At 45.9% G+C, this 14,342-nt stretch overlaps 1 pseudogene; it reads left to right on the top strand.

The window, feature by feature from the left end:
* The first annotated feature begins 143 nt into the window (after positions 1 to 143).
* On the top strand, positions 144 to 9,134 carry LOC125149027 (olfactory receptor 10H3-like; annotated as a pseudogene).
* Positions 9,135 to 14,342: the final 5,208 nt, after the last annotated feature.

A 14,342-nucleotide genomic window follows, 5' to 3' on the forward strand; every position in this document is an offset into this window, starting at 1 on the left:
GGTGAGATCAGAAGAGGAATGAAGGTGACCAACATGACAATCATGAGTCTATACAACAATATATGAAATGGGGAGACTACAGACGCAGTATGTTAGGATTGGGAAAGTGACCCGGATACTCACTGGTTCTGCTGTTCTTTAGCATGGAACTGAAAGTCATGAGCGGTGCTATAAATAAGAACAAGAAAGAAGGTATGTACGGATGGGAAGGAAAGAGACATGCTCCTTCACCCAGAAAAAGTAAAGAATGAAGACATAAGGTACCACAGCAATAGAGAGCACAGTCTGCAGAAGACAAGATCGGCTCGCAACACTCAGTATTTCTCACAGAATTACTCCAGCAGTAATCATTCAAAGTATAAGCTTTAAGCAAAACTAAGATAACATTCCCAACGGTGACACAAACTGTAAAGACACGGCTCGCCAACATTGTGGTCTGGTGATTTCTTAACACTCAAGAAAATATGAGACTCTGATGGGTTCCTGTTTGGGTGCAGTACAACTCTCCGTTTTCACCATATTAGAAGTTAACACCGAGATTCTTTGAAAATACTTATTATGCATACATTCAAAAGAATAGTCACCTGCTCAATGTCAATACAAGTAACATGTTTTTAGACAGTAACTACATTTACAAAATTAACATTTGGTGAGAAGAGTTGCTGTTTTTTGTTTGTTTGTTTGTTTGTTTGTTTGTTTTTACATTTTAACAAACTTGGATGGGAAACAAATTGATGCTCATACCTGCCTCTTCATTCAGCCTGTGGCAACATGTTGTTTTAGTTGAAGCATATGATGAAAAATGGAAAAGTAAGGAACTGATGTTCCCCCAGAAAGGGTCTCCAGGACCACAGGGTCTTCATATCACACTTTGAAAACTTTTGCTATAAAATATCTAGGAATTAATGAAACACATGCAATACATCCAAATTCAGAAATGTTAACCATTAGTAAAAATGTAGGAGGTGATCTGAATATATGGAGGGCAATCTACACTCTTGGATGGATGAGTGAATATGGTAATGATTACATCATCAGCACACCTACATTATGTCTATAGTGAGTCTACTGTACATTTGATAAAAGTTTCCTTAAGTTCCTTCTGAAAAATAAAGTCAGTGCAAAACCATACCAATCTTGCAAAAATCAGCCCTGACCAGGTACAAAAAGATTGAGATCATACCATGCATATTTTCAGATCACAATGCTAGGAACTTGAAATCAACCACAAGAAAAAATTTGGAAAGCCCTCAGATATATGGAGGTTAAAGAACATCCTTCTAAGGAATGAAAGGGTTAACCAGGAAATTAAAGAAGAAATTTAAAAACACATGGAAGCAGGGGAACCTGGGTGGCTCAGTTGGTTAAACATCGGACTTCGGCTCAGGTCATAATCTTGCAGTTCATGAGTTCAACCCCTGCGTCAAGCTCTGTGCTGACAGCTCAGAGCCTGAAGTCTGCTTCGGATTCTGTGTCTCCCTCTCTCTCTGCCCCTCCTCTGCTCAAGCTCTGTCTCTCCCTCTTTCTCAAAAATAAATAAACATCAAAAAACTAAAAAATAATACATGGAAGCAAATGAAAATGAAAGCACAACAGTCCAAGCCCTTTGGGATGCAGCAAAGACAGTCCTAAGAGGAAAATACACTGGAATTCAGGCCTGTCTCAAGAAGCAAAAGAGGTACCAAATACACAACTTAACCTCACACCTAAAGGAGCTAGAAAAGGAGCAGCAAATAAAGCCCAAAGCCAGGAGAAGAAGGGAAATAATAAAGATTAGAACAGAAATAAATGATATAGAATAAAAAAAAAACAACCCAGTAGAACAGATCAATGAAACTAAGAGCTGGTTTTTTGAAAGAATAAGCAAAATTGATAAACTCCTAACCAGACTTCTCAAAAAGAAAATAGAGAGGACCCAAATAGATAAAATCACAAATGAAAGAGGAGACATCACAACCAACACCACAGGAATACAAACATATACGAGAATACTATGAAGAATTATATGCCAACAAGCTGGACAATCGGGAAGAAATGTACAGATTCTTAGAAACTCATGCACTACCAAAACTCAAACAGGAAGAAACAGAAAATATGAACAGGCCCATAGCCAGGAAAGAAATGGAATCAGTAATCAAAAATCTCCCCAAAAATAAGAGTCCTGGGGCAGATGGCTTCCCAGGACAATTCTACCAGACATTTAAAGCAGAGTTAACACCTATTATTCTCATACTGTTCCAAAAAATAGAAATGGAAGGAAAGCTTCCAAATTCATTCTATGAATCCAGAATTACCTTGATTCCAAACCCAGACAAAGACCCTCCTAAAAAGGAGAATTACAGGCCAATATCCCTGATGAATCTGGATGCAAAAATTCTCAACAAGATACTAGCAAATCGAAGTCAACAGTACATTAAAAGAATTTTTCACCACAATCAAGTGGGATTTATTCCTGGGCTGCAGGCCTGGTTCAATATTCACAAATCAATCAATGTGATACACCACATTAATAAAAGAAAGGGTAAGAACCCTATGATCTTTTAAATAGATGCAGAAAAAGCATTTGACAAAATACAGCATTCTTTCTTGATAAAAACCCTCAAGAAAGCAGGAATAGAAGGAGCATCCCTTAACATCATAAAAGCCATATATGAAAAGCCCACTGTTAGTATCATCCTCAGTGGCAAAAAACTGAGAGCTTTCCCCCTGAGATCAGGAACACAACACAGGTGTCCACTCTCACCACTGTTGTTCAACATAATGTTGGAAGTTCTAGCCTCAGCAGTCAGGCAACAAAAGTAATAAAACTCATCCAAATTGGCAGGAAGAGGTCAAACTTTCACTCTTCACAGACGAATGATGCTCCACAAGGAAAATCCAAAAGACGCCACCAAAAAACTGCTAGAGCTGATACGTGAATTCAGCAAAGTTGCAGGATATAAAATCAATGTACAAACATTGGCTGTGTTTCTGTTCACCAATAATGAAGCAGCAGAAAGAGATATCAAGGAATCAGTACCATTTACAATTGCACCATTAAAATGGATTAACTAGGAGAGAAATGCCCTGGCAGGGGAAGACGCATTATAGACATTATACACATCATTGTCAATTTCAAGTGTGACCCTGGAACAGACACCAACACCGATCAAGTTGGCTGCACACCTCAGAAAGTACCCCAGTGTGATGCAAAACTTGATATATGATACAGGTAGGACACAAATCAATGGAAAAAGATGGATTGTGTAAGAGTTTGTGGTGGGAAAATCCGTCCCGTTTAGAAGCAAAGTAAATGTGAATTTCTGCCTATAAACACATGCATGGGTGGAATCCAATTGGGTTTCTGACATAAATATGAAACATGATGCTATGAAGTTAATAGAAGAAGGTGGAGGAGAATAATTTTCTTGAACTAGGAGTGGGGATCTTCTTTTGTTTTGTGTTTGTTTTTGGTTTTGAGAGAGAGAGAGAGTGAGCAGGGAAGAGGGGAAAGGCCAGAGACAGAGAATCTGAAGCAGGCTCCAAGCTCAGTGTGGAGCTTGGCCGGGTCTTGATCCAATGGCCCTGGGATCATGCCCTGAGCTAAAATCAAAAGTTAGACACTCAGTCGACTGAGCTACCCAGGCACCCCAAGTAGGACTTTTTTAACAAACTCCAGAAGCACAAACCTTACATGATTTTGAAATATACAACGACATCAACAAGAAGCGTTTTTGTCCAACAGAAAATATTCTGGATCCAGTTAAAGGAGACAGAAAGGTGAGAAAAATCATGTTCATTGTGCAAAAAGGACCAAGGAATATGATCTAGAATAAACAAGAAACCAGTTACATCTACAACAAGCAAAAGCTCCATACAGAAATAAGCAGAGGGAAAAGGAAGAAAAATGAGCAAAGGTTTGAGCACAGAACTTACAGAGGGTGTAGCACAGGCAAATAAAAACATGCTAATAAGAAAAAAGAGAGAGAGGGACAGAGAGAGACAAAGGAAGGAAAATGCAGTGGAAATTCAGTGTATATCTATTGAGAGCCCCAAGTTAGAAACTCCCTGGTGTTGATCAGTTTTGGGGAGAACGCAACCCTCGTGCACGGCCTGTGAGAGCGCAGAATAGTGGAAATGAGGAGTGCACGCACTCTGTGCCCCAGCACATGTGCTCCTGAACATCTATCGCGATTGCTCAAAGGCATTTACAGGGGAGCATGTCAGAGGGTGTTTCTGTAGCATTGCTTTTAGTGGGGAACTGGAAAGCCTGCCTGTCCATTCTTTGGAAGGGGGCAGGACCCATGGGCTGGATGCAAACCCTGCAGCCCCAGCCAGGAGTTCGATGCACGCACAGCGCATAAATGAACCCATAAAATGTGTTGAGTGAGTGAAGCAAAAAGCAGACGAACGCTCCAGCATAATACCCTTTTGGCATATTAAAAATAGAGCAGCTGACACTATTCTGTAGGATGCTGTAACGGTGGATACATGCCATTATGCATCTGTCAGAATCCACAGAACCCACGACACAGACAGTGAATCCTAATGTATCCCGTGGGCTCTGGTTGTAGCCATATTGGCTCACCAACAGGAACAAATACACTATTTCAAGAGGTAAAAGAGGAAACCGTGTGAGGGAGAGAGGAAGTATGTGTTTTCCTGCAAACTTATAATTTTTCTATAAAATCAAAAAGCAAAAATTTTTCTATGAAATTTAAAAGGATACAAATAATTCACAGCACATATATGCACAGAGAAGACAGTACGCATGTACAAGAGCACATGCAAATCAAAGCGCATACCTTTAGTATGGGAGAAGGGTTGTTGGCACTGGAGGGAACAAGTGGTCGAAAGGGAACGTGAGCAAAATCAGAGAAGGACGTGATGAAAACCAATGCTTGTCAAGCGCAGCGACCCAGAAACGTCATTGACTCAGACCTCTGCACCTGACATCCACCATAAAACAAAACAAAAATGTTTTTATGAATAACTTGAGCCTCGATGTCGCCCACAGCTCCTGAAACCCTCGTCTCTGGGGCAGAACCCAGCCATAATTGCACCCCCTGGTCTTACTGATGTGTTGTTCTGAAGGATCCCCCACAATAGGGGTCAACCTGGAGCCTAGAGGACACAGAACCAGCAGGATAGGGAGGGACTTTCCTGGAGTGAGGAAGGCTGGGCTGGTGAGCTGGAAATAAAGCCTTCTGACCATGCAGACTTCCCCCCTCCCCAGACCAGGAACCAAGACACCCGTGTCAGCCCCCTTCTGTGCCTCAACCCCCATCACTCAGCACCCTCTCCCCCTGCTAAATAGCTGTCTGTGTGCTCTGCTCCTATCCATCTGCATGGCTGCACCTCCCTCCCTGCACTGCTCACTGCCCCAGGCCCCTCCTCTGCTCCCACTGCACTCTGGCTTCCAGAGAGAACTGTCTGAAACGCACCCCAGGTGTGCAGTCATCAGGGCCAGGGTTCAAGCCCCAGCTTTGGTATGTGTGTCTGAGAAAGAACGTTCGAGCCCTGAGCCTCCTCTCCCCAACTGAAAAATGGGAGTAAGCGGAGAACTATCTTCAGAAGGTCCAGAGGATTCATGGAAAGGGCTCCATGTTTACCTAACATGGGGGGTTATCCCTGATGCTGATATCTTCCCTGTCCTCTGAGCTGCTTTCCTGTCATCAGTCTGTACCAGATGCACCAGCTGGTCACATTCCAAACTCACGGCCTCTGTAGTGCCATTTGCACTAGGCCGAGTGAAGAGCCCAGGACCCAGCATGGGCACCCTGAGAAGCCCCCCTGGCAGGTGTCCAGAGCTAAGAATCTGTCTTACAACCCTTCAACCAGGCCCGGTTCCCATCCACTGTCTGAGTCTTGTTCCCAATAAATGTCCCATTATTGCCACCTACCCTGTCCCTCCTGGTCCCCTCGTGCTGGGCTGCCTCTTCCAGGAAGCAGCCAGCAGGGGAGGACAGAAGACGCTCTCTGGGGTTATTCTGTCAGCAGCACACAGGGGCAGGTGTGGGGCCAGACCTCTGGGCTCCTGGAACTGATGCTGCGTGCTTTATCCCTGTTGCAGCTTCCCAGCAGGCTGTTCCCCAGGGCCTCCTCAAGGTCTGGAGTGGCCAAGAGGATCATCAGAGGATCTCTGGGGATGTGCAGCCCCTACTCCTTCCTCCAACTCCCCAACACAACCAAGACTCCCTGCTGTCTCTGTCTGCCCTGAGAGCCCCAGTCCCTGCTGAGGACTAGGAGCTCCCAGTCTTGGGGGAAACAGGGCTGAAGTAGATGCCCTCAGTCCCTTAGGGTCAAGGAAGAGTCAGAGGGAAAGCAGGAGCTGGTGCAGCCCACAGTGGGAATCCAGAGCTCTGCTCTGGGGTCAGGGCAGCTGGAGGGTGTCCCAGAATAAGGGTAATTTAGAGCTGGGTCTTGGGGACTGATTTCCTTTGGTCAATAGAAGTTTTCAGTGTCTCCTGGTCACACTGGATAGCCCCACCTCCCCACACTGGTCAAGTTCTACCCTATCCCTGTTGTCCTGGTGATCTGAGCCAGAACATCTCCATTAGTATGTGCATCCTTGGGCTATAATAACACATTTGGTCTTTGTCCACTTCATGACACACAGCTCCTAAAGCCCTTGTCTCAGGAGTGATGATACTGGATTTTGCATGCTAAGGAGATGCGTGGTGGTTGGGAGCCCCTGGATAGTCTAGGAAGGAGGCTGCTCCCCTGAACGGCCAAGGTGAGATCAGAGAGCTGGGACTTCCAGGTGGGGAGAGGGGCTATGGATTGATATTCAATCTCCAAGAACCAATGATTCAATCAATCATGTCTGTGTAACAAAACGTCCACAAAAACTCCCTAAGCAATGGGAATCAGAGACTTTCCCATTTGTCAACACGTGGAGGTGCTAGGAGGGTGGTGTGTCTGGAGAGGGCATGGAAGGTCCTCGGTCCTTCCTCCACCTTGCCTGATGCACCTGTTTTACCTGGCTGTTCCTGACTTGTGTCTTTTATAGTAAACTGGGAAGAGTAAGTGTTGCATTTTCCTGATTTCTGTGAGTCATTCCAGCAAAGTATCCAAAATGAAAGGGGGGAATTTAGAAACTCCAACTGTGAAGTCCCATCAGACAAAAGTGCAGGTACCCTGAACACTGAAAACTTGTCACTGGCATCTCCAGGTAGTTCGTGTCAGAAGTGAACTGAATTATGGGACTGCAGGTTGGTGTCTGGGAAGCTGAAGAATTGTTCATTGTTGTGGGAAGAACTCACCCATTTGGTCTTAAGTGTTAGGTGTAGAAACAGCTCACTTCCTGTGTCCCTCTGTCCAATCAGCAACACAGTCCATTCTGCCTCTGAAATCAACCTCCAGTCTGCCACTCGACCCAGTCCAGGATGCCCACGCGCACCTCTGCCCATCTCTTCCTGCGTCTGCCCACCCCGCCGGCCCTCAGCTGCCTGCTTCCCTCACAGCAGCCAGGGGGACTCCCTACAAACAGGAATCTGACCATGGTGCATGGGCTTAAAATGTACCTCTTGGTATAATTACTTTGGAAAGCCATTTGGCAGAATCTATTCAAGCTGAACATAGGTATCCCCTATGACTCAGCATTTACACTGCTAGTGTCAGACCCAACACAACATGTTAAGTATTAATCCACGAAGGAACATGTAGTAGACGTCATAGGACCCCCAAGTGGAAACATCTACAAATATGTTGACATACTCAATTACCATACACATCTTTTCTGTGTATTTAAAATTTTTTTAAATGTTTATTCATTTTTGAGAGAGAAAGAAAGGGAGACACAGAGTGTGAGTGTGAGGTGTGAGTGTGAGGAGGGGCAGAGAGAGAGGGAGACACAGAATCAAAAGCAGGCACCAGGTTCTGAGTCGTCAGCACAAAGCCAGATTGCGGGGCTTAAACCCACGAACCATGAGTTCATGACCTGAGCCGAAGTCAGATGCTTAACCAACTGAGCCATCCAGGCTTTCCATCTTTTCTGTATGTATTTTGAGAGTATTTAGAGTTCCTTGGAACAAACTCTTCCAGTGGACGCCATGGTCTTGCATGATCTTGCCCTACCCACCTATCTGCCTTCGCATTCCAGAATTCCCCTAGCCACCTCCAACTCTCTGGGCTGTGCTAGACAACGATTGTCCCCAAATGTACCATGCCTCTGTCACTCTGAACCTTTGCACTTGCTATACTGTCAGGAAACCCATCTTCCACCTACCTGCCTTGCCTGAATCATACTTACACTCCCTCATGTCTCAATGTAGACATCACCAATTGCCAAAGTCTCTAAATCCCAGGTTGGATCTGTGACCCTCGCCAGCTTCTTCAGATCCCTAGGCTGCCTTCATCACATCTCTGACCATTCTGTGCTGTCATCTTTGGTTATATGACAGATTCTTTCACTGGACCATGAAAAGAGAGAGCAGAGACCTAGTTCTTGGGTATAGCTGGATCCCATCACCTATAATATTTCCATATGAAATAAGTGTTGAATAACATTTCTTTACTATATGAATGAATAATGAGGGCAAAGTGATGTGAGGACACAGAGCAGTCCTTTCTGTTCATGATCATGGGCTATGACTGCTACATGGTCATCTGCCACCCCCTGTGCTACAATGTGCTCATGAGTCCCCACAGCTGCCCCTGGTGCTGGGCTGGTGGCTCAGTCATGGGGATGATGGTGACCCTGATAGTTTTTCACCTCACCTTCTGTGGGTCTAATGTGATCCACCATTTTGCCTGCCACGTGCTTTCCCTTCTAAAGTTGGCCTGTGGGAAGGAGACATCCTCCGTCACCTTGGCTGTGATCCTGGTGTGTGTCTCAGCTGTGATGGGCTGTTTATTCCTCATCGTCCTCTCCTATGTCTTCATCGTGGCCACCATATTGAGGATCTACTCAGCTGAGACCTTCTACATGTGTGTGTCACCTCACTATGGTCATTGTGCACTATGACTTTGCCTCCATTATTTACCTCAAGCCCAAGGGCCTCCATTCTATGGACAGTAACACCCTGAAGGCCACCACCTACATAGTCTTTACCTCCTTTCTTAGCCCAATAATTTTCAGCCTCAGGAATAAGGAGCTTAAGAATGCCATAAAGAAAAGCTTCCAGAGAAAATTCAGTCCCCTAAGCTCCTGATAGCCAGTTTGCTCATGAGGAAATAGGGAGAAGAGCTGGGGATAGTAACTTCTGTTTTCATAGGACTGAGGTAAGATATCACTCATCATCAGGGAAATACAAATCAAAACCACAGTGAGATACCTCCTCACACCAGTCAGAGTGGCTAAAATTAACCACTCAGGAAACAACAGATGCTGGTGAGGATGTGGAGAAAAGGGAACCCTCTTCACTGTTGGTGGGAATGCAAACTGGTGCAGCCTCTCTGAAAAGCAGTGTGGAGGTTCCTCAAAAAATTAAAAATAGAACTACCTTACAACTCAGCAATAGCACTACTAGAATTTACCCAAAGGATACAGGAGTGCTGATGCATAGGGGCACAGGTCCCCCAAGGTTTACGCCAGTGCTTTCAACAATAGCCAAATTATGGAAAGAGCCTAAAGGTCCATCAACTGATGAATGGATAAAGAAGATGTGGTTTATGTATACAATGGAATATTACTTGGCAATGAGAAAGAGTGAAATCCTGGGGCACCTGGGTGGCTCAGTTGGTTGAGCGTCTGACTTTAGCTCAGGTCATGATCTCATGGTTCGTGAGTTTGAGCCCTGCATCGGGCTCTGTGTGGACAGCTCAGAGCCTAGAGACTGCTTCGGATTCTGTGTTCCCTCTCTCTCTCTGCCCCTCCCCAGCTTGCACTCTGTCTCTCCCTCTCTCAAAAATAAATAAACATTAAAAAAAAAGAATGAAATCCTGCCATTTTCAGCAACGTGGATGAAACTGGATGGTATTATGCTAAGTTAAATAAGTCAGTCAGAGAAAGACAGATACCATATGTTTTCACTCATAGGTGAAACTCCAATAAATGAAAATATACATATCGTTGGGTGTTGGATACATGCTGGGTATTTGTTTTTCCCCAATTTTTTACACCCCTCTTGCATGGGATCTAGTGATCATGATCTCTTGTTCTTGACCCCATGTGATGAACTCCTTCCCATTACTCTGCCTAAGAATGTGTTATCTTCTTATGGGCAGGTGGGGGGCATCACATGGATATGTCTGGGCAGTGACACACAAGGTCTTCTTGAATGTTCATGCAAGGGAAGATTTTCCCCTCCTCCAACATAAGGATAAAGAAAATTAAGCAGAGTAATTATATATGACTCAGCATTTCATCCAGCACTTTACCAATGGTTTATACTACTGTCTTTTAAATTATAACAAATGCACAAAAGAAATTAAACTTTTAGTCTCTAAGAAGATGATTTACTATGTATAATTTCTCGCTGCCTTGGAAGGGATAGATTCTAAGGGAGGTTTTCTATGTCAAATTGGGTTCAGAAGGTGACCTGGAGAGAGAGAGAGACAGAAAGAGATACAGAGAGATAAGTAGTGGCATAGGAATCCTTTAAATTGATCTGAACAGACACTTGAATAATTTTGGATATGGGGCCAAATCTGGGAAAGGAATGAAGAATGAGAAGGAAGTTGGTAGCAGGGTAATTTTCACATGAGGAAAGGAAAGGGAAGGTAGAGTGAGAAAGGAAGAGAGGGGGAGAAGAATAGGGAGGAAAAGAGAGAGAAAGGGGAGGGGGAGCAGTGCTTAGATAAGAACATAAAGCATGTTAAAAGGGTTTTGCTTTCTGACAGCTTATGGAAAGTCTTTTCCCTTTTTCCCCCACATTACTTTCCATAAACATCAATTTCTCATTCCTGAGTTTGGAAGAATCTATTTGGGGGATTTGTTGTAGGCACAGTGCTATCTCAAGATGCACAAAGAGAGGTCAAGGGTATGGGTACCCCCTTTATGCAGATGAGAACAGTTGGTGGAGGTCACACAACGTGTGAAGGAAAGGGTCACATGGAGATTGAGGTCTGTCTGACTCCCATGCTGGGGATTGGGAAACCATAGGTCTGAGGATCCAGGAGGGGGGCTTTCTGTGGATCTAAACTACTACTCAAAGGTGAGGCCAGATGTTTGAGTTGGAGGCAGAAGATGTGATATAATGTTAAACCCACAGCTACCAGTCACCTCGTGAGCATACAAGACTCTCCTCGGTAGTCAATAAACAAGGACAACACAGGAGACCAAATATTTGCTTGATTATATCACAGAGAGGCTTATGTTGATGTGGACTCTCAGGCTTGGATCACCAGGATGACAAGGAAAGGGTAGAACTTGACCATGAGGTGAGGTGGGCTGATCCAGTGTGTCCAGGAGACAGTGAACACTTCTATTGACAAGGAGAAATCACTCCCTATGACCCAGCTCTAAATTACCCTTATTGTGGGAAGCCCTCCAGCTGCCTTGACCCCAGGGCAGAGCCCTGGATTCCCACTGGATTCCCAGTGGATTTCCACTCTGGGCTGCTCCAGCTCCTGCCTTCCTTCTGTCCCTGCCCTGACCCTAAGGGATTGAGGGCATCTACTCCAGCCCTGTTTCCCCCAAGACTGGGAGCTCCTAGTCCTCAGCAGGGACTGGGGCTCTCAGGGCAGACAGAGACAGCAGGGAGTCTTGGTTGTGTTGGGGAGTTGGAGGAAGGAGTAGGGGCTGCACATCCCCAGAGATCCTCTGATGATCCTCTTGGCCACTCCAGACCTTGAGGAGGCCCTGGGGAACAGCCTGCTGGGAAGCTGCAACAGGGATAAAGCACGCAGCATCAGTTCCAGGAGCCCAGAGGTCTGGCCCCACACCTGCCCCTGTGTGCTGCTGACAGAATAACCCCAGAGAGCGTCTTCTGTCCTCCCCTGCTGGCTGCTTCCTGGAAGAGGCAGCCCAGCACGAGGGGACCAGGAGGGACAGGGTAGGTGGCAATATTTAGGCAGTTGTGGGGAGCAAGCCCCGGTTGGGGGTGGGAACAGGACTGGGGAGAAAGGTGGTAAGACAGGCTCTGAGCCTTGGGAGCTGGTGGGACTTTTCTCGGGTCGCCCCTGCTGGGTCCTGGGTTCCTCACTCAGCCTAGTGACCTTTGCAGCTTCTAGGTCACTATTGTTGATTGGGACTGATCCTGTCCCCCTGAAATATTTGCACATGCCCGGAGGCCCTTTTGTTGTCACAGCTCATGGGGAGGGAGGGATGCTACCGGCATCTGGAGGGCTGAGGCCAGGGATGCTGCTAAACGTTGTACAATCTGGTAGTAGTGTGGGGCGTTTGTTCCACTGGTGAACCAATCAGGACACGTTATAGTAACTCCGCCCACATTTACACTAGGGCTCACTGTCTGTGTTGCAGCCTGTGGGTTTGGAGCAGCGGATAGTGGCATGTATACAGCGTTGCAGCATCCCACAGAACAGTGTCAGGTGCTCTGTTTTTAATGCGCCCAGATGCAATTATGCTGGAGAGTTGAGCTGCCTTTTGCCTCATTCACTCGGTGTCATTTTACGGCTTCATTTACGCTGCTGTGTGTGCACGGAACTCCTGGCTGGGGCTCCAGGGTTTGCCTCCGGCCCGTGGGACCTGCCCCCTTCCCAGTTACGGTTCCCAAGCAGGCTTGTCCATTCCCGCACTACAAGCGGGGCTGCATCCCACAGGCTCCGTCCAGGTAGGTGTGCGCCATGGAGACAGAGGTTCAGGTGCACGTGAAGGCTGCACTTCTCCATTCTCGGTTCTCAGCCGCAGGCCGCGGGATTGCTCCCTCCCCGTATAGCTGTGGGCACTGGGCACTTCCTAATCTGGGGAAATGAATAGGTGTACAGGGAAATCTCAGGGTCGTTTTCCCCTTCCCTTTCCTTGTCTTGAAACCATCTGTGCACTTGCCTGTGTAACCCCTTCTGTGGGGTCTCTGCTCATGTCCTGGACTCGTTTCTGTATGGACTCTCTTCTTCTTTTTTTTTTTTTAATTTTTTTTTTCAACGTTTATTTATTTTTGCGACAGAGAGAGACAGAGCATGAACGGGGGAGGGGCAGAGAGAGAGGGAGACACAGAATAGGAAACAGGCTCCAGGCTCCGAGCCATCAGCCCAGAGCCCGACGCGGGGCTCGAGCTCCCAGACCGCGAGATCGTGACCTGGCTGAAGTCGGACGCTTAACCGACTGCGCCACCCAGGCGCCCCTGGAGTCTCTTCTTCTTAATGTGCTGGTTTCTTATTTACTCTAGACAGTATTCCCTGGTCAATTTTAGTCAAGGCACCGGCTCCTTTCCCAAATTTCCATCTGCCTGTTCATGTATCCTGGATATTCCAGGGTGTCCTGGAAGTTTTCATGTGTGTTTCTTTCTCTAAGCAGTTAAATGAATTTAATGAAATGGCGTCAGCACTCACGGAAGATATGCTTCTGAAATTCGAATGCTGCTTTACCGATTAAGCATACATTTCATGTCTTTTTAAAATCACCTCAACATCTGTGCTTTTGATGTTTGGTTAGACTCCTCCTTCACTTATAGATCACAAAGTCATTCTCCTGAATCCTTTTCCTACTGACTTTATACTTCATTCTACATGTGAAATCCATTTGGATTCCACCTTTATGTGGAATCTCAGGCAGGAATTCAGATTTATACTGCTTCCGGGGCACCTGGGTGGCTCAGTTGGTTGGGTGTCCGACTTCACCTCAGGTCATGATCTCACGGTTTGTGAGTTTGAGCCCACGTCGGGCTCTATGCTGAGGGCTGGGAGCCTGCAACCTGCTTCGGATTCTGTCTCTGACTCTCTCTGCTCCTCCCCCGCTTGTACTCTGTCTCTCCGTCTCTAAAAGAAATAAACATCAAAACAAACATTTTAAAAAGATTTATACTGCTTCATAGAATGACCAGTTTCTCACCACAAACCAGTAAACAATCCATTATTTCCATTTGATTTGTGCTCCCACCTTTATCACATATTGGGTTTGGAATGGTGCAGGATGTTTTGTGAGATATCCAATCAGCACGACACAGGTGTCACACATATCATCTATCATCCATGTCTTCTCCAGGGTCGCATTTAAAAAATTTTTTTAACATTAATTTATTTCTGAGAGACAGAGGGAGGCAGAGCATGAGCAGGGGAGGGGGAGAGAGAGACACAGAATCTGAGCTGTTTGTCAGCACAGAACCCAACGTGGGGCTCGAACCCACAAACTGCGAGACCACGATCTGAGCCGAAGTCGGATGCTCAACCGACTAAGCCACCCAGGGACCCCCAGGGTCGCATTTTTAAAAATGATTCTGATTTGGTAGTGAGACTCAACTCTGGGAGAGACATCTCTCTGTCTCTCTTGTGTGCTCCATTTTAAGAAGACCTGTATAGTT

Source organism: Prionailurus viverrinus, chromosome A2 (assembly GCF_022837055.1).
Source record: "Prionailurus viverrinus isolate Anna chromosome A2, UM_Priviv_1.0, whole genome shotgun sequence".
Taxonomy (NCBI): Eukaryota; Metazoa; Chordata; class Mammalia; order Carnivora; family Felidae; genus Prionailurus; species Prionailurus viverrinus.